Source organism: Sebastes fasciatus, chromosome 13 (genome assembly GCF_043250625.1).
Source record: "Sebastes fasciatus isolate fSebFas1 chromosome 13, fSebFas1.pri, whole genome shotgun sequence".
Classification (NCBI taxonomy): domain Eukaryota; kingdom Metazoa; phylum Chordata; class Actinopteri; order Perciformes; family Sebastidae; genus Sebastes; species Sebastes fasciatus.
In genome coordinates this window covers 1,696,060-1,709,530 of record NC_133807.1, presented here as the reverse complement: position 1 = coordinate 1,709,530, position 13,471 = coordinate 1,696,060, and the positions used below count along the sequence as shown (strand labels likewise).

Genomic DNA, 13,471 nt, shown 5'->3' with positions numbered 1-13,471 from the left:
ACAAATCTTCTGATAATTCTTTCACTCCTCTGTCAGAAATCTTGCGAGGAGCACCTGGTCGTGGCCAGTTAATGATGAAATTATGTTCTTTCCACTTCCGGATTATGGCCCCAACAGTGCTCACTAGAACATTCAGAAGTTTAGAAATGCGTCTGTAGCCAATGTCATCAGTATGTTTTACAACAATAAGGTTGCGAAGGTCTTGAGAGAGCGCTTTACTTTTATCCATCATGAGATGTTTCTTGTGTGACACCTTGGTCATGAGACACCTTTTTATAGGCCATCAGTTGGGACTGAACTAGTTGATATTAATTTGCACTGACAAGAGGTCGGATTGCTTTCTACTTACTGATAGATTTCAGCTGTTGTCTTGGCTTTCCATGCCTTTTTGCACCTCCCTTTCCTCATGTGTTCAATACGTTTTCCATGTGTCATTTCACATTATTACACATAACTTAATTTCTGAATTTATTTGTTTTGGTTTCTTTGTATGTATAGATTACTTGGGTTGTTACCAACATCTGGTGAAAATTTCATGTCAATAGCGCCTTTGGAAATATATTTACTGAGAAAAATGGTGACGTGTTCAATACTTATTTTACCCGCTGTATATACGTATTGGTCAGTCTATAATGCATACATTCACATCAACAGCATACATTTTATAATGACTTTATAACATAAAATAAAATCTCCTCAAATTGAAAGACACATGCAAAACCCTCGTCTCCTGAAAAATTCCATTCCCATACAAATAAACTGCATTCTCAATTACGTTTTGAGGAAAACACATTTTCTCACGGATTACAGTCACAGTTTTAAAAGGTTTTAAACACATGGTTATCATTGTAAAACAAAACAAAACAAAACAAAACAAAACAAAACTACTTGGTTAGGTTTAGACAACCAAACTACTTGGTTAGGTTTAGGTAACAAAACTACTTGGCTAGGTTTAGGCAATAAAACGAATTGATTAGGTTTATTCAACAAAACGTCTTGATTAGGTTTATTCAACAAAACTACCTGGATACGCGCAGGCAACAACTACTTGGATAGGTTCATGCAACAAAACTACTTGGCTAGGTTTTGGCATCAAAACTACTTGGCTAGGTTCTGGCAACAAAATTACTTGGTTAAATTTAGGGAACAAAACTACTTGGCTAGGTTTTGGCAACAAATATACTTGGTTAGGATTAGGCAACAAAACTACTTGGTTAGGTTTAGGCAATAAAACTACTTTGTAAGGTTTAGGCAACAAAACTATTTGGTTAAGTTTAGGCAACAAAACTACCTGGATACGTTCAGGCAACAAAATTACTTGGATAGGTTCAGGCAACGAAACTACTTGGCTAGGTTTTGGCAACAAAACTACTTGGTTAGGTTTAAGGAATAAATCTACTTGGTTAGCTTTACGCAACAAAACAACTTAGTTAGGTTTAGGCAACAAAGTTACTTGGCTAGGTTTTTGCAAGAAAAAACTACTTGGTTAGATTTAGGAAACAAAACTACTTGGCTAGGTTTAGTTAACACAACTACTTGGATAAGTGTAGGCAACAAAACCACGTGGCTAGGTTTTGGCAACAAACCTACTTGGTTAGGTTTAAGAAACAAATCTACCTGGTTAGCTTTTGGCAATAAAACTAATTGGTTGGGTTTAAGGAATAAATCTACTTGGGTAGCTTTTGGCAATAAAACTACTTGGTTAGATTTAAGGAACAAATCTACTTGGTAAGAATTAGGCAACATAGCAACTTAGTTAGGTTTATGCAACAAAACTACTTGGTTATGTTTAGGCACCAAAACTATTTGGTTAGGTTTTTGCAAAAATACTACTTGGCTAGGTTCTGGCAACAAAACAACTTTGTTAGGTATAGGCATAAAAACTACTTGGCTAGGTTTTGGAAACAAACCTACTTGGCTAGGTTTTGGCAACAAACCTACTTAGATAGGTTTTGGCAAAAAAATATACTTGGTTACAATTAGGCAACAAAACTTCTGGGTTAGGTTTAGGCAAAAAAACTACCTGGATAGGTTCTGGCAACAAAACTACTTGGCTAGGTTTTGGCAACAAAACTACTTGGTTAGGTTAATGCAACTAAACTACTTTGATAGGTTTAAGAAACAAATCTACTTGGTTAGCTTTTGGCAATAAAACTAATTGGTTGGGTTTAAGGAATAAATCTACTTGGTTAGCATTTGGCAATAAAACTACTTGGAAAGGTCTAAGAAACAAATCTACTTGGGTAGCTTTTGGCAATAAAACTACTTGGTTAGATTTAAGGAACAAATCTACTTGGTAAGAATTAGGCAACATAGCAACTTAGTTAGGTTTATGCAACAAAACTACTTGGTTATGTTTAGGCACAAAAATACTACTTGGCTAGGTTCTGGCAACAAAACAACTTTGTTAGGTTCTGGCAACAAAACAACTTTGTTAGGTATAGGCATAAAAACTACTTGGCTAGGTTTTGGCAACAAACCTACTTGGCTAGGTTTTGGCAACAAACCTACTTGGCTAGGTTTTGGCAAAAAAATATACTTGGTTACGATTAGGCAACAAAACTTCTGGGTTAGGTTTAGGCAAAAAAACTACCTGGATAGGTTCTGGCAACAAAACTACTTGGCTAGGTTTTGGCAACAAAACTACTTGGTTAGGTTAATGCAACTAAACTACGTTGATAGGTTTAGGCAACAAAACTGTTTTGTTAGGTTTAGGCAAAAGAAAAACGACCTATATAGGTTTAGGCAACAAAACTACTTGGCTAGGTGTTGGTAACACAATTACTTTGTTAAATTTAGGTAACAAAACTACTTGGTTAGGTTTAGGCAAAAAAACTACTTGGTTATAGGATTAGGCAACCAAACTACTTGGCTAGGTTTTGGCAAAAACACTACTTGGTTAGGTTTAAGGAACACATTTACTTGGTTAGCTTTATGCAACAAAACAACTTAGTTAGGTTTAGGCAACAAACATACTTGGTTAGGTTAAAGAAACAAATCTACTTGGTTAGCTTTTGGCAATAAAATTACTTGGTTAGGTTTAAGAAACAAATCTACTTGGTTAGCTTTTGTCAATAAAACTGCTTAGTTAGATTTAGGCAACAAAACTACTTGGTTATGTTTAGGCAACAAAACTACTTGGCTAGGGTTTTGCAAAAATACTACTTGGCTAGGTTCTGACAACAAAACAACTTGGTTAGGTTTAGGCAAAAAACTACTTGGCTAGGTTTTGGCAACAAACCTACTTCACTAGGTTTTGGTAACAAAACAACTTGGCTAGGTTTTGGCAACAAATATACTTGATTAGGATTAGGCAACAAAACATATGCTTAGGTTTAGGCAGTAAAACTACTTGGTTAGGTTTAGGCAACAAAACTACTTGGATAGGATAAGGAAATAAAACTACTTAGTTAGATGTAGGCAACACAAACTTCTTGGTTAGGTTTAGGCAACTAAACTACTTTGTTAAAATAAGGCAACAAAACTACTTGGCTATGTTTGGGCAACAAAACTACTTGGTTAGTTCTATGCAACAAAACAACTTAGTTAGGTTTAGGCAACAAAACTACTTGGTTAGGTTAAGGCAACAAAACTACTTGGTTATGTTTAGGCAACAAAGTTCCTTGGTTAGGTTTAGGCAACAAAACGTCTTGGTTAGGTTTAAGCAACAAAACTACTTGGTTAAGTTTAGGCAACAAAATTACTTGGTTAGGTTTAGGCAACAAAATCAAATGGTTAGGTTTACGCAACAAAACTACTTGGTTACATTTTGACAACAAAACCAATTGGTTATGTTTAGGCAACACAACTATTTGGTTAGGTTTAGGCAACAAAACCACTTGGTTAGGTTTAGGCAACAAATATACTTGATTAGGATTAGGCAACAAAACATATGCTTAGGTTTAGGCAGTAAAACTACTTGGTTAGGTTTAGGCAACAAAACTACTTGGATAGGATAAGGAAATAAAACTACTTAGTTAGATGTAGGCAACACAAACTTCTTGGTTAGGTTTAGGCAACTAAACTACTTTGTTAAAATAAGGCAACAAAACTACTTGGCTATGTTTGGGTAACAAAACTACTTGGTTAGTTCTATGCAACAAAACAACTTAGTTAGGTTTAGGCAACAAAACTACTTGGTTAGGTTAAGGCAACAAAACTACTTGGTTATGTTTAGGCAACAAAGTTCCTTGGTTAGGTTTAGGCAACAAAACGTCTTGGTTAGGTTTAAGCAACAAAACTACTTGGTTAAGTTTAGGCAACAAAATTACTTGGTTAGGTTTAGGCAACAAAATCAAATGGTTAGGTTTACGCAACAAAACTACTTGGTTACATTTTGACAACAAAACCAATTGGTTATGTTTAGGCAACACAACTATTTGGTTAGGTTTAGGCAACAAAACCACTTGGTTAGGTTTAGGCAACAAATATACTTGATTAGGATTAGGCAACAAAACATATGCTTAGGTTTAGGCAGTAAAACTACTTGGTTAGGTTTAGGCAACAAAACTACTTGGATAGGATAAGGAAATAAAACTACTTAGTTAGATGTAGGCAACACAAACTTCTTGGTTAGGTTTAGGCAACTAAACTACTTTGTTAAAATAAGGCAACAAAACTACTTGGCTATGTTTGGGCAACAAAACTACTTGGTTAGTTCTATGCAACAAAACAACTTAGTTAGGTTTAGGCAACAAAACTACTTGGTTAGGTTAAGGCAACAAAACTACTTGGTTATGTTTAGGCAACAAAGTTCCTTGGTTAGGTTTAGGCAACAAAACGTCTTGGTTAGGTTTAAGCAACAAAACTACTTGGTTAAGTTTAGGCAACAAAATCAAATGGTTAGGTTTACGCAACAAAACTACTTGGTTACATTTTGACAACAAAACCAATTGGTTATGTTTAGGCAACACAACTATTTGGTTAGGTTTAGGCAACAAAACCACTTGGTTAGGTTTAGGCGACCAAACTACTTGGTTAAGTTTTGGTAGGGTTAGGGTTATAGAGTTTGGTCATCCATCCATCTGCAACCGCTTATCCCGTTAGGGGTCGCGGGGGGGCTGGAGCCGATCCCAGCCGACATTGGGCGAAGGCAGGGTACACCCTGGACAGGTCGCCAGTCCATCGCAGGGCTGACACATAGAGACAGACAACCATTCACGCTCACACTCACACCTACGGGCAATTTAGAGTCCACAATTAACCTAACCTGCATGTCTTTGGACTGTGGGAGGAAACCGGAGTACCCGGAGAAAACCCACGCTAACACGGGGAGAACATGCAAACTCCACACAGAAGGGTCCCAAGCCGGATTCGAACCTGCTACCCTCTAGCTGTGAGGCGCCAGTGCTAACCACTGCACCACCGTGCAGCAGTTTGGTCATAGTGTAGAATGTATATAGCATTATATACTTTGTCGTAAAAAAAAAAAGTCATTGCATAGTATGGCAAAATTATTTTCATTGTATAGCATTTCGGGGGGAAAAAATCATAGAATAACATTGAAAAAAGTCATCGTATAGTTTGTCAAAAACTGTTACAGTGTAATATGTTGAAAAAATTCGTAGCATAGAATATCGAAAAAAGAGCCATAAAGAGTAATAGTATAGTATGTCAAAAAAAGTAATAGTACAGTACTTCGGAAAAAGTCATCATATGATATGTTGTAAATAGTCAAAGTATAGTATGTTGAATAAAAAATCATTGTATAGTTTGTCGAAAAAAAAGTCATAGTCTAGTATGTTGAAAACATAGCACAGTATATGGAAATGTTAAATAAAATTATAGTATACTGTGACGAAAAAAAGTCACAGTGTACTATATCGGAAAAAAGTAAAAGAAAAAAATACATCGCGCTCGCATGTGGCTGAAATCTCTGCTCCGCTGCCTGCTTGCCTTCACTCAGACAGCGCGCGCGTTCTCGCTGTCCCGCTCCACCTCTAGACGTGAACGCGCGCTCACTACACACTGCAGAAGAGTTAGTTTAGCTCTGAGAATATCTATTGAATATAAAAGTGGACGTTTGTGCAGAAATAAATGCTGCAGCTCCTCCAGACCAACAGAGGTTTCCCGTGTCTTGTGAAGTGACGGGGGTCCGCATCGAGAAACATTATCGTCTCCGACCGGTTGCCGGTGTCTTCCTGCTCACTCCGGCTGCGGTCGAGAGACGATAACGTTTCTCGCTGCGGAGCCCCGCTGCTTCAGAGCCCTGCTGCTTCAGAGCCCCGGCACCGGCGCTGAGGCAGGAAAAGCCAACACTAAGATCAGCATTGATTCATGGAGAGACCTTTGTCTGGTCAGCTAACATTACTGCCAAGCAGCTGAAATATAGAGCAGGTGAAATATAGAGTGATATTGTGGTTTTAGCTGACGTGTGTCGCTCCACTGTGTTGAGCGATGCTCATTCATGTCTATTTAGAGCGAGCAAGCGCGAACCTAACGCTGACTTTCGTTGACTTAACGGCCACAGGTGTCGCTGTTTACAAGCATTTCTGAAAGTTACAAATAGTCCCTTTAAGACTTGTTGAAAAAAAAGTAAAAGAATAACATCGAAAAAAGTTATAGTAAAATGTGGCGAAAAGTCACCATATGATATGTTGTAAATAGTCATAGTAATGTATGTCGAGAAGGTCATAATATAGCATGTAGAAAAAATGGCAAAAAATAACGTCGAAAAAAAAGTCATAGCATAGTATGTTGAATAAAATGATAGTATAACATGTCGGAAAAAAAGTCACAGTAAAATATATCGAAAAAAAGTCACGGTTTAGTATTAGTATAGCATCTCTAAAAAACTTTATAAAAAAGTCACAATGTAGTACGTCGAATAAAACGTCATAGTATAGTATATCGAAAACATCATAGTATAGTATGTCAAGAAAAAAGTCATATTATAGCATATTGAAAAAAATTCATAGTATAGTATGTCGAAAAAAAGTCATAGTATAGTATGTTAAAAAAGTCAAAGTATCATATGTTAGAAAAAGTCATAGTACAGTGTGTCGAAAATAGATCATAGTACAGTTATTCAAACAAATGTATTGGTATAGTATGTCGGAAAAGATTCATAGTATAGCATGACGAAAAAAGTCATAGAATAACATATAAAAAAATGCATAGTATGTTGTATGAAATGATAGTATATTATGACGAAAAAAAGTCACAGTATAATATGTCAGGAAAAAAGTCAAAGTATAGTATGTCGGAAAAAATCGTATTATAATATGTCGGGAAAAAAACGTAGTATAGTATATCAAAAATAATGTCATAATATAGTATGTTGAAAAAAAAGTTTAAAAAGTCAAGTATAGTTTGACCAAAAAAAGTCATAGCATTGAAAGAAAGTCATAAAAAATGTCAAGGTATAGTATTTCGATAATAGAGTCATAAAAATATCATAGTACAGTATTTCGAAAAAAAATCATAGTACAGTATGTAAAAAAAATGGAATTGTATAGTCTGTTGGAAAAAAATCATAGTACAGCATGACGAAAAAAAGTCACCAGTTGCTCACCATTTAGGTTCTTCTCAGAGCTGTAGTCTCTTAGAGTGGGTTAGGTCTGTGTGGCCTGCCTTCGCTGGTTCCTTTGTTTCCTTTATGTTCTAGTCAGCTGCTTGGCAGCAGTGTTTTAGTTTTAGTTTTTTCAAGATATATTGAGTGTAGGGAGCTTTCCTTTTTGGCCTGTTTTCATTTGCTGTGTCCCCTCTCCCTTTCAATCGCTTGCGATTTTTGTGGTTATCCTTCGGGTTTAACTTTTAGATTCCCTGGTCAGCAATTGCGTCCCTCTGCCCGTTCTTTTGACATGTATAGTACGTCAAAAAAAGTCATAGTATAATATGTCGACAAAATACATAGTATAGTATATCAAAAATGATGTCATAATGTATTATGCCGAGAAAAATTAAATTGTATAGTATATCTGAAATATATCTGTCAGAGAAAAATGTCATAGTATAATATGTAAAAGAAAAATCATAGTATAGTAAGTCAAAAAAAGTCAAAATATACTATGTTGAAAAAAGTCATAGTATGGTATGTCGACAAAAACTCATAGTATAGTATGTCGACAAAAACTCAGTATAGTGTGTCGACAAAAACTCAGTATAGTGTGTCGAAAAAAGTAATTGTATTATATGTCGAAAAAAAACATAGTATAGTATATCAAAAGCAATGTCATAAATAAAATTATTTTTTGTCGACGTACTATAGTATGTCGACAAAAAATGTATAATATTGTATGTAAAAAAAGTCATAGTATAGTGTGTCGAAAAAAGTCATAGTATAATATCTAAAAAAAAATCGTAGTATAATATGTCGAAAAAAAACATAGTATAGTATATCAAAAATAATTTCATAATATAGTATGTCAACAAAAAAGCCATAGTATAGTATGCCGGAAAAAAGTCATAGTATAGTATGTTTAAACAAAGTGATAGTATAATATGTCAAGGCATAGTATATCGGAAAAAAGAAAGTATAATATGTTGAAAAAAAAGTCATAGAATAGTATGTCAAAAAAAGAAGTCATAGTAAAATATGTCCAAAAAGGTCTTAGCATAATATATTAAAGCGCTTTGAGTGGTCGGAAGACTAGAAAAGCGCTATATAAAAGTAAGTCCATTTACCATTTACCATAATATGTCAAAAAGAGTATAGTGAGTCGAAAAAAAGTCATAGTAAAGCATATTCAAAACAAAAAATCATAGTATAGTACGTCGAAAAAAGAGTCATAGAAATGTCATAATACAGTATGTTGAAAAAAGTCAGTGTAGTATGTCAAAAAAATGACATAGTGTAGTGTGTCGAAAAAAGTCATAGTACAGTATGTCAAAAAAAAGGTCATAGTAATTCATGTAAAAAAAAAAGTTTAAGCAGTCATAGTATAGTTTGACCAAAAACAAGTCTTAGTTTTGTATGTCGAAAAAAGTCATATGAGAATATTTTGAAAAAAGTAGTCATAGTATAATATTTCGAAATAAAGTCATAATATAATATGTCAAAGAAATGTCATAGTACAGTATGTCAAAAAAAGAGTCATAAAAAAAGGCCTTGTATAGTGTGTCAAAAAAGTCATAGTATAGTATATTGATAAAATGACATAGTATAGTGTGTCGAAAAAAAGTCATAGTATAGTATGTCAAAAATGTATAGCATATTCAAAAAAAAGTCATGGTATTGCATGTCGAAAAAAAGAGTCATAGAAATGTCATAGTATAGTATGTTGAAAAATGTCATAGTATAGCATGTTGCAAAAAAGTCATATATATATAACATGTCGAAAAAAATGACATACTATACATAGTGTGTCGAAAAGAGTCATAGCATAGCATGTCGAAAAAAAGTCATAGTATATTATGTTGAAAAAAAAGTTTAAGCAGTCCTGGTATTGTATGACAAAAAAAGTAATAGCATTGTATGTTGAAAAAAAGTCAAAGTATAATATGTTGAAAAAATGTCATAGTATAGCAAGTCGAAAAAAGTAGAAAAAAAAGGCACAGTATAGTAAACTCGGAAATAAAAGTTTGGAAATTTGTGTTAGGAAGATTATGTCTCTATACAATGCTAATTGGCATTGTATTTTACATTGTTGGAAAGCCTGTTTATTTACCTTCACAATGATGTCCAACTTGTAAGGATAATGTATTTGTGGGATGAGCAGCACAGCTGATTATGTGGGGAGCGCCCAAGTAAAATTTGCCAAAATTCTCTGCCGATGCTAAAAGGTGTATTCTCCTGTTGGAATTGACTCTTGAGTGAGTTATTTGGTGGATTGGATGATTGAACTCTCTATCAGTAACAAGGAACAAACAAGACATATTGGCTATTTTACACTTTATTCATTTAATACACCGTCAGGAGCCTCGGTAGCAGGTGGAAGATCCATACGCAGCCACAACAGCCTGGCACCTCCTCCTCATGCTGGTCACCAACCTGGTCACACGTTGATGTGGGATGGCGTTCCATTCCTCAACCAGGATTTGTTGCAGGTTAGCCAGCGTGGTTGTGTTGGTCACTCTAACACGTACAGCATGCCCAAGCTGATCCTACAAGTGTTGAATTGGGTTGAGGTCTGGACTCTTGGCAGTCCGTTCCATTCTCTCTACTCCCACATTGTGGAGGTAGTCTGTGATAACCCTGGCTCTGTGGGGGCGAGCATTGTCATCTTGGAGGATGAAGTTAGGTCCCAGATTGTGGAGATATGGGATCGCCACTGGCTGCAGAATCTCATCCCGATATCTCACTGCATTGAGATGGCCTTCAATGATGACAAGCCTTGTTGTATTCCATCTAGCAGCCACTAAAGCTTGTAGTCAACTAACATTATGATCCGTCTCGTCTTTGTAACACCACGAGCCCCAAACATGGTGTCAGAAGTGGAGTTTTGATTCAGAGATTGACTACCTGCATGAATATTGAGCTGCCAAGTGAGTTTATTGTTTGCTAATGCTAACTAGCTCTACGGCAGAGTTGGAGCGGTGGTGGATAGCCATAGCCGCGATCATACCCCCGCCAGCGCCGATGACGCTCAGTGGCAATCTGAGTGCAAATTGGGAAGTTTTCAGGATATAGCATAAGATTTTGTCCTAGCTACAGCTGGTTTGCCAAGTCTGGAGAAGTTCAGGTGTCAACGCTGAGGAGTGTTATGGGAGCGGAGTGTCCGGAGTGTGTTTACAAGCACAACTTGAATCTGAGTGACGAGGAGCAAACAGACGTTACCGTCATACTGGACGCATTGAAACGGTACTTTAAACCTGCAAAAAATGTGATGTATGAGTTCTACGTCTTTGGCTGTTGCAAGTAAGATGAAGATTAGACAATAGACTGTTTTGTGACTCGACTCAGGGAGAAAGCCGCTACATGTGAATATGGAGCCGTAAGAAATGAATTAATCAGGGACAAAATAGTCATTGGTATTGCTTCTGTAGCTGTGTTCAGGGAGGAACCTCCATCATGTCAGAGGTTGATGACACTGACTGACTGACTGACTGACTAACAGACCCTATCACCTGGCAAAGTGATGTATCAGTCTGATACTAGTGAGGTGAATCACATATCTGTGTATATTTCTAGGGGATCCAGCAATGATGATGATTATCAGGTCGACTCTGGTGGTCTTGATGCTGATTCCTCTGCTTCTCCTGAGTCTGTGGACGAGGTACAACAATAAAAATCCATCAGTTCAGTCACCGCTCTTTTATTTTCTTTCTCTAACTTCCTTTAGTTTTAATGTCATGAATTTCATTATGTCACATTCTGTGTTTGTTGTTGTTGTTGGACTCAATCCAGGAAGAAGATAACTCTGAGCTCCACCACTGAACCACATGAACCTGAAGAGATAGAGGTGAGAGAGAGAGAGACGTGCTATCGACTTAACTTCTCCATATCACATTTATAATAACTAATAAATGATCTAGAAAGTGAAGGTGTGAAGTGAATTTATGTTTAAACCAGTAATGCATTTGGCCATAACACAATTTCAGCAAATAATTTACTTTAAAACATGATGATAAAATGTTAATATATGCAGGTTTCATGAATGAATTTCATTGAGCGTCATGTTGTCGTCTCTCCCCATCAGTTAGACTCTTGTCCTGTGTATGAGAACATCACAGACGCTGCAGCACAGACAGAATACAGAGAGGAGCAGGAAGACCTGGTGTGAAGTCCAATCAGGTTAGAGCCTCCTAGTCTGATCGGAGATCTCCTCCTACCGATCCTCTGGAGATTTAGAAAGAAATAAAATGTGTTGGTAGAACGGCGGTGAGAACAAATCTATCAGTCTATCTGCGGGTCTCCAGTACTACATGACACTCCCTCCAAACAGTCCCAGTTTGGTTGGATGTAGGCACCAGAACTTTTAGGTGCTGAAACTAATTGGTTAGGTTCAGGAAAACATTCTGGTTTGGGTTAAAATAAGTACGTTAATCCCAGAAGCTATCTCAGGGGGGTGTCGTGTACCTGCCAGATACAGACTGCAGATAGACCCTTCTCACGTTAACGGCTGCTAACAAACCTATGTCCCCTACATGTCCTTCTCACAGGCCAATCACAACCGTTTATCTACATGCGTGGGGACGTACAGGGGTGCCACGTGGGGAGAAAACGCTGTTATTGGTCGACGTCGTCTAGGATGCGTCTTAATGGAAATGTTGCTCCCTCCCATTCTCCTCCGTAGTGAAGACGGAGTTTGTTTTTAACTGATAAATATGTTTGGCCACAAACATCAACTAATGTTGAACGGATTTTCTTCGGTGACTGCAGCTGAATCATCCTATAATGCAGTGATTCTCAACTAGTGGTCTAGGGACCCCCAGGGGTTCTTGAGGGAGTTCCGGGGGGTCCCCAGAAAAATGGGGATTAGTTTATTTTCAATAATGAATTCAGTCTAGAAGTGAGTAAGAGTCATAAGGGGGACTATTCCTCTACGGTTATCTCCTCAACTGTAGTTGTCAACTATAGAATTCTGGTCTGAATCATCTCTAACAACCAAGATCTTTTCAGAGGGAGGCCCCTGAAGTGAAAGCTTATCAAATGGGGGTCCGTGACCTAATGTGTATCAATTTAGGGGTCGTTGACATGAGAGAGGTTGAGAACCACTGCTATAATGCATGAAGCAGAGGGGAAGAGCTACCGCTCAGCAGCCGGACAGACGAAAGGAATAAAAGCTGCGACCGTGAGTCACATTTTGGAGCCGTTTACCGGCGGGAGGAAAGCTCCCACATAGTCTTATGTTTTAAACATTGAACAGCAGCAACAGTGAGTGAATCGTCTGTATGTGTCTGTTAGCACGTTAGCAGAGCAGCTGTAGCAACAACAGCTCTGTGCATGTGTTTCTGCTACGACAGTATTTACAATCACACAACTTCTGCATGTCACCGCCCCTCTTATTCAATTAGTCCACCAATCACTCGTTTTGGTCTTCGTTGACTGAAATTTCTTTAGTCGATTAGTCATTTTTTTATGCTTTTTTCATGCTGAACGACTTATTTCTAAGAAACCAGAGCACATCTCTGCTAAACAGCAGATTTAAAGTGGAGCCTCTGTGTGATTCTTTATGGAGAACTCAGCTTTACAGATCTGTCGATTAAATCAACTAATCCATGAGCCAACAAAATCCTACGAGTGTTAGTCGACTAAGAATTTCTTTGGCTGAGGACAGCCCTACCACCCTGAAGACTTTGGCTTGTTATATTTAACTCTATAATGTGTTCAACTCAGTTTTAGTAATGAAATCAGGGAGATGGTCTTCAGTCTCTGGTTGAGCATAGCGTTTAGAGACTTGTGAGTCTAAAGCCTCCTGCTGTATCCAATAAAACAGGCTGACTTCAGATTTATAGTCCCAGTTCCAACAATAACTTTACACAAGTTCTCTGTGATTTTCTTTAGATGCAGTTGAACCAGAGGCTGGACTCACCTGATGGAAGCAAAGTAGTACGACATTGAAATATCACTGTGGAGAGCGAGGCTGTG

The 13,471-nt window shown here is 37.2% G+C and overlaps 1 long non-coding RNA gene across 1 annotated transcript; it reads left to right on the top strand.

Moving 5' to 3' along the window:
* The first annotated feature begins 11,082 nt into the window (after positions 1-11,082).
* Positions 11,083-13,471, top strand: LOC141779968 (uncharacterized). The gene is made up of 4 exons (XR_012596494.1): positions 11,083-11,156; positions 11,288-11,342; positions 11,580-11,674; positions 13,388-13,471. It is a non-coding gene; the product is annotated as an uncharacterized LOC141779968 (long non-coding RNA).